Raw genomic sequence first — 7,108 nt, 5'->3', positions numbered from 1 at the left:
AATCTGTCCACATTCTGATCTCTGGGAGCAATGAATATGTGATGTTACATGACTCAAAGGACTTTGGAGGTGTGACTAAATTAAGGATCTGAAAACAGGGAGAGTAATCCAGTTATCCAGGTGGGACCAATGCAATCAGAGGGTCCTTCTAAGGAGGAGAGGGGTCAGAGAGATGTAGGTATTGTGCTACTGTTTTTTAAGATAGAGCTGCAAAAGGCAAAGGAATGAATTTTCCCAGAGCCTCTGGAAAACACAGCCTGCTGACATCTTGGTTTTAGCCTAGTGGAAAAGCTGGTGTGGACTTCGATTCTCTCTCTCTGTATGAGAATAAACCACTGACCCACACTGGCTGGGCAGATAATTTGACTTTTTCATGAGTGAACCCTCACATTCTATGGAAATGGATTGTGTCTCTCTCTTCTTTCGCTCTCCCTCTCTCTCTCTCTCTCTCTCTCTGCATGTGTGTGTGTGTGTGTGTGCGCGCGCGTGCACGCGTGCATTTAGCTGAAAGGATCGTGGGAAGCAAAAGACCCATTTTAAGGAAGTTAAGACTATGAGGGGCGGGGATGGGTGACACCTGTAATACTGTCAACAATAAAAAAAAAGACTACAAGGCAAGTCAAAGTTTGATTACTCACACCCCCAAAAAGAGTGGAGGTGCCAATGTGTATGGGGAGGGAACAGCCCTAGAGTCACTGGTTTGTAAGCTGTGAAGAGCGAAGCCGATCAGACACTGGCAGGGCAATGGCCCTGTGAGACCACACAAGTGAGGTACTGCTCACAAATGAGCCAGAGACACAAAGAAGAATCCAGGTTTTTAACTAACTTTTCTCTGATAGAAGGAATCCTAAGACAAAAGGGGGGAAAAAAAGTACCGTAAGTAAGAGACTTACCTTGGAGAGAAAGACGCAGAGCTGGCCTCCTGGGGCAAAGCTGGTTGTTGTTATTACACACGTTGGATGAATGTGGATCCACCTGGAGGAGTGAGCGCCAGTCCCATGTGCAGCCCAGGTGGAACAAGGCATCTCTGATGTTCACTTGCTGTGAAATAAGCAGAAATGAGGCCAAGTCTTAGATGTTCGGTGGCCATTTCTGAAGTCAGCTACCTTGATGGGATTTGGGGAAACCACCCCGATGTGGGGCTGGAGCAGCAGTAATCCTGATCCATCACTTCCTCTTGATTTAGTGAACACAGAGCTGTGCAGAGGTCTCTGGAGATAGTAAGCCTTAGAACTGCGTGATGAGCCAAGCATAATAGCAAAAAGGGCTGAACCCATTTGCACCTGAAGAGGAATTGGTGTGAGACCTGGAGAGAAGCAGGAATTGCTCTCAGCTCTTCAATAAGCACCAATAGGTAGAAACTTTTGTCTAGGTCAGTGGTCGGCAAACTGCAGCTCGCAAGCCACATGCGGCTCTTTGGCCCCTTGAGTGTGACTCTTCCACAAAATACCACGTGCGGGCACGCACGTACAGTGTGATTGAAACTTCATGGCCTATGCGCAGAAGTCAGTATTTTGTGAAAGAGCCACACTCAAGGGGCCAAAGAGCCACATGTGGCTCGCGAGCCGCAGTTTGCTGAGCCGCAGTTTGCCGACCACTGGTCTAGGTGCATAGATGAGTGTCTCCTGATGCCCATTCTTGGAGGCGCTACAGTAATTTTCTCGGCCTCCAACCAATTGCTCCCAACATACTATTCTTCTTTTGCATCAGTGACCAGGGGGCTCCATCCCTTCCTTCCATGTCTACCTCGCTGGTTCTGCTTTTAAAAATTGTGTATGGCAGCAGCATACACCACGACACATTATTCAAGCTGCTCAATTTAGGCGCCAAAGTAGTAGTTTGTATTGTTTCACAGGCCCATTTTAAAATCTAATAAGAGATGTCAGCCCTCCCATACCTCCTAAACAGAAGACTGCATGGATGACCATCATTATACGGCAAATGCCACATGTATTTGCAGGAGTTCATGAACCCCCAAAGGCCATGCATGGAAGCCCGTGTGAAAAAGTCCTCAACTTAAAGGATGGCTTCACCTTTAGGGTTGCCAAGAGCTTTAGAAAGAGAGAGAGAGAGAGGGCGTGCAATGATATGTGTGCCTTTCCCTTTTAGATAGCTTGGATCTCTCTCCGAGCTGTTGAAGAGTTGAAAAGCAAATAAACGTCAACAGTTCTGAATCCCAACATTGTTTAATGACAACCTTCCCATGTTTGCCAACTTGCTGCTTAACAACAATCCTGTTGACACTGTAAAAAGCTTTCCAGGTCCTCCCAGGTAAATAACCCACTCCTACCGATCTCTGGCCGCCCAGCTGAATTCTTTCATACACAGAGAGCATGAAGATGAGTCATTCTCTGCCAAATGTACCTTGACATGGTATAGATTTTACTTCTTCATGAGTTCTTTTCGTTTACTAACCTCAGCGAAGACAGTTATAAGAAAGCATCAACTTACAGGGAAACCGTATAATTAAAATGAAATTAGTTAAGTTCCCATATCTGTGAAAATCGTAAATATCTAACTTTTCTGAACCATTCTATTTTGTGTTCGGATATGGTTAGCACCTGACTCTTTGGACAGGTGAAAATATTTTTAAAAATTTGTCATTTGGTGCTGAAATCTCACCGAGACGTGGTAGGTTTCCTGAGGGGAAAAAAAGAGCCACTGAGAGTCAAAGGAGGCAGAACTTTTGATGTAGAAAAGGCCAATTCGGAGTGGACGGCAGATAAATAGCATTGTGCCCTTGCTGGCTCTACTGCAAAGGTAATTTAATCACTTAATTTGATCCTCTCAGTACAACCTGGCAAGCAGCCTGAGGCAGGAGCAGAGAGCAAAGGCAGGGAAGCAGGGGGGGTGGGGCGCGGAATGTGTTGGGCTGGCTAACCAGGCCCTTCCCTAACAGCCAAGAAGGAAATGGATTACCTGTGGCTGTGACTAAGAGACCTGCGGCCAACAAGACCAGTTGCCCACATAGAATTCTGCCAAGAAGTATAAGAATAGTTCCAGCTTTCACGGTGGTTTTACTCAAGTTTGGAAACAGGTGGAAATGCCTGAGAAAGTCAGGTGATAGTTTTAACTATAAATGGCAAAAGAAAATAGAAATATTTCCCCAAAGTCATACGTAAGTTGCTAGAAACAACCTTAAATGCCAGAGCTCAGAGTGGAGCTAGACAGATCATCAAGGGCAGGTTCCCAAGATAAGGTACGGGGAGCTTGGATTGGGATGTTGTATAATGAAATTTGGAGGAAAAGGCATGTTAGATATAATTGGATCCCCCTTGACCCTCCTGTTTTATATATGAGGGGCTTCGCAGAGCTCCCACGCCATTAAATGAGTTACCTAGGGTCCTATCGTTAGTGGCAAACCAAGTAGGCTCCAGAGTCCTTAAGGACTGGTTCAGGGACCCTGGAAATGGGGAAATGGGTGCAAGAGGTAAGACAATGGAAACCTTGCTGTTGGTTAACAACTGAAGAAGTTACAGATGAGTAAGAAGACATCAATTGTAATTAGGTGTTAGCAAAATTTAGAATTTTTGTTTTTAGTGCCTTTTCCCCCCATGGTTCTTTAAAACATATTTTTAGGGAGTTGGGAAACTTCTTTTTGAAAACCATATTCTAATCACTCTTTCTGTAAGAAAGCCAAAAGCAATCGTTTTAGTGAAGGGTGTTTACCACTACAAATGTTAAGAAAGTGACATGATCTATTTGTTCCTCCTATTTAAATAGAAAGTTCTTAGAAATGTCACTCAACGATTTGACCATATTGTGAATGGTTTAAAATGAAGATTTCTAATTACTTCTATCTATAAATTGAGAACAAACTTTGAGCTAGGCAGCATTATTAGATTCTAATATTGCCATGAACTTTAAGGAGCTGAAGGTCTATAAATGTGCAGTAAAAAACAAGGACACCTTGACTTTATTGTTAATATATTTTAAACACGCTTCTAGAACCTTCTTCACAGCTTTTTAATATCATACCACACAAAAGTATGAAAAAAAAAACGCTAGTAATTTTCTGTGGCTTAAGAACCTTCATCACTTGCAATTATTATTACTGTATTACTGAATCAGGAAATATTGACCAAAAGTTTCTTTTCTATACTTGCAAAATTTACCTTAAATAATTATCTCAGATGCCATTTTCTTGAAAATTATAAAAGCTTAGCACTATGACTTTTGTTTTTGGTGCTCTGGATACAGAAAGAGTGATTAAGATGTATTTTTAAAAAAGGATTCTAACTCAATAAAAAGCTAAAGAACCATAAAATTATTTCTAAAACATGGTTACAATGTGGTGCTGATTTCACTAATTTGTAGCTTGACATGTTATCTACAGGTGGTTTTTCTTAGCCGCGGATTAAAACACATAAGCACTTGGCCATCCATGTAATTATGCAAGGCCCCGATAGAATTCGCTGGAGCCCAAAGATATAAGGGCCTATTAGGTGACTGAGAAAAGAATGAGTGAAAGAAGTGAAACCTGTTCTTCTTATCATCATCATTTTATGAGAGACATTTAGTTTTGCATGACTATTGAAGTATTTTAACAATAAAAGTAAACTACTTGAAAATAAGCCAGCGACCGTACCTAAAAAGCATTTTGACACAAAGAGAAAAATATCTGAAGGATGTTGAATTCCTCTAGTGAGGAATATGAGAAATGGCAAGTGTTATGCCAGTATAATTTGTATTACTCTTAATCACCGAAGCCCATAGGCTAAAACCTTATCCAAGCACGATCTTCGTAAGAGTTGGAATGTAAAGAAATACCAGTGGAATCCTTCTAAGCTGTAAACTCAAAACTTCGAGTATTTTCAGAGAACAGCATAGCACACTACATCACTTAATTTTTAGAAATATCCCAAGTAGGATATTCTATAAAGTTTGCAATGGGAGCGTAGAGAGAGAGGAAGGTGGGCGGTGGAGTTAAGGACGAGGAGAGTAGTTATTTAAGGACTAGGCCCTGTTTCCTAAGCATGAAAAGGCAACAGCAATGACCAAGTCAGTGATGAATTTGTTCTGCCAGGGTTTAGGAACAAACTGATGAAGTTCCAAGCACAGTGACTCTGCATATCACTCCCAACCCCAAGAAACTGCCCCGGCCAAGTGGCTCAACTATCTTTCCAGTTGAATGATCAGAAATTAAGTATTAATCAGAGCACTAACTTACCCTCCAGAGAACTTCCAAATTACTCATGGTATTTAATCCATTTCAATTCCAAAAAATGCGAAGAAGCCAGGAAAGAATCAGCGTTCACCTTCAGTTGCTGGCCCTTGGAACTTGCTCAAGTCAACCTACAAATGCCAAGACCTTTTCTTTTGTCATCCTTCTTTTAAAAAATCGTATGACTCTGCACCAATCCTCTGGACACAGATTGAGTCTCTCGAAATTAACACAAGTATTTAGGATTTTTGTTTAACTGGTTAATGACATCACATTTCTTGCATACATTAGAGTCTTATACCTTAAAGGCTTCTCTGAGTCTCCTGCTAATGTGGCCACACCAGCTGCAGGTCTGTTCTCTTCTGCTGTTATGTACTTGTTCTTCTTGATGACAAATGGTCTAATTGCATTTATTTCCGTAGTACCTAAAAAAGGGGCAAACCCACTCAGGGTTTAAAATATAAATTTTAATAGAAATCTCAGTAATCTCCAGGTATTAATAACCTTAACATTTTATTCAGGTAATACAATGAGTAATACCCACTATAATTCCCTTAGTGCTATGAATAATTTCTTTTTCTAATTACAAAATGAAGAAATAGTACACATTTATAATACAACGTGGATTCAAGATTAGGACAAGAGTGCTAACATTATTTCATTGCAAACACACAGACCCATAAAGAAAATAGTTTTTTGAAAGAAAGGAAGGAGTGAGAGAGGAAAAGATTTCCAGTAAAGTTACATAAATGTAATCTTGAATATCACTTTTGTGAGGAAACAGTAATGTAAAAACAGTAATGATAAAAGATGTGTCATTCAAAATCAATCTCAATTTTACAAAAATCATTTATAAAAAATTTTATACTCATTTATAAAAATCATTTGGGATAGTTGAGAAAGCTCAGATGGAAGAGAGTAGTAGCTGAGTTGAGCATTCACTCATTCACTTATTCATTCCTTCAATCAATCAATCAATCAATCAATCAATCAGTACTAACTAAACAAAGAGGAAGGCCCTTGAAGGGAAGAGTTTCCTTTCCCTTTCGTAGACTTAAACCTCCAAATCTAAGACTAGACCTCTAAAATGTTTAGGTACCCACCTAACTAGACAAACCTTTATGCAAACACACTGCTGCCTAAACACACTGTGTATGTTTCTGTGTTCTGTGTGTGTTTCGGGGTTCCCATGCATACTGTTGTTGTTGAGGCACAGAGTGGAACTGTTATCTGTACATGCATAAGCTGAAAGCATTAGGCCAGTTCCTCTGAAATGCAGCCAACTCTCAGTACGTTTATTAGTTCATTAATTTATTCAATATTTATTTCCTTCAAAGTATTTGCTGTGAACCTACCATATCCAAGCATTGCCCTTAACACAGCTATTCTCCTTTCAAAAAGCTATCAGGCTGGAAAATGAGTTGCTGTATATCTACAGAGGAAATAACTCGGATATATCTACATTTATTTTACTAATATCAAAATGATAACTTGTAAACATAAATAAATAAAAATGAAAAATGAAAAGCTACCAGCAAAGGCTGTCCATTCTAATTTCAAAATATACCTGGAGTTGACCATTTCTTATCATCCCCCCTGCCCTTAATCTGGTTCAAATGATCAACTCTTTCTTGAACAACTGGAGTAACTTTGAACTGGTTTCTCAGCTTCCACCTTCCTTCCTAAATTATTTTATCCAGAGTGGTCCCTTTAAATTGTGACCCATTGTCATGGTACCTCTTTGCTCAAGACCCTGCAATCATCCTCCATCTCTTTCAGAGTAAAGCTTAAGACCTAGCACAACCCATCAGGCCTGGCCCCACACTACCCCTTACACCTCCTCTTTCCTCGCTTTGCTCTGCTCCAGACACTTTGATGTCTTCCAAAGGCTTAGGTGCTATCCTGCTCTTGCTAGTTTGTCTTTCCACAAATATCAGGAAGGCC

General features: G+C 40.6%; 1 long non-coding RNA gene across 1 annotated transcript; it reads right to left on the bottom strand.

Moving 5' to 3' along the window:
• Positions 1–899: 899 nt before the first annotated feature.
• On the bottom strand, positions 900–5,603 carry LOC107181673. The gene is made up of 3 exons (XR_001512362.1): positions 5,466–5,603; positions 5,171–5,295; positions 900–1,041 (listed from the first exon to the last, which is right to left on the bottom strand). It is a non-coding gene; the product is annotated as an uncharacterized LOC107181673 (long non-coding RNA).
• Between the last annotated feature and the right edge of the window lie 1,505 nt (positions 5,604–7,108).

This window comes from Myotis davidii, unplaced genomic scaffold (genome assembly GCF_000327345.1).
Source record: "Myotis davidii unplaced genomic scaffold, ASM32734v1 scaffold268, whole genome shotgun sequence".
In the NCBI taxonomy this organism is placed as follows: Eukaryota; Metazoa; Chordata; class Mammalia; order Chiroptera; family Vespertilionidae; genus Myotis; species Myotis davidii.
This window is presented reverse-complemented; position numbering and strand designations above follow the sequence as displayed.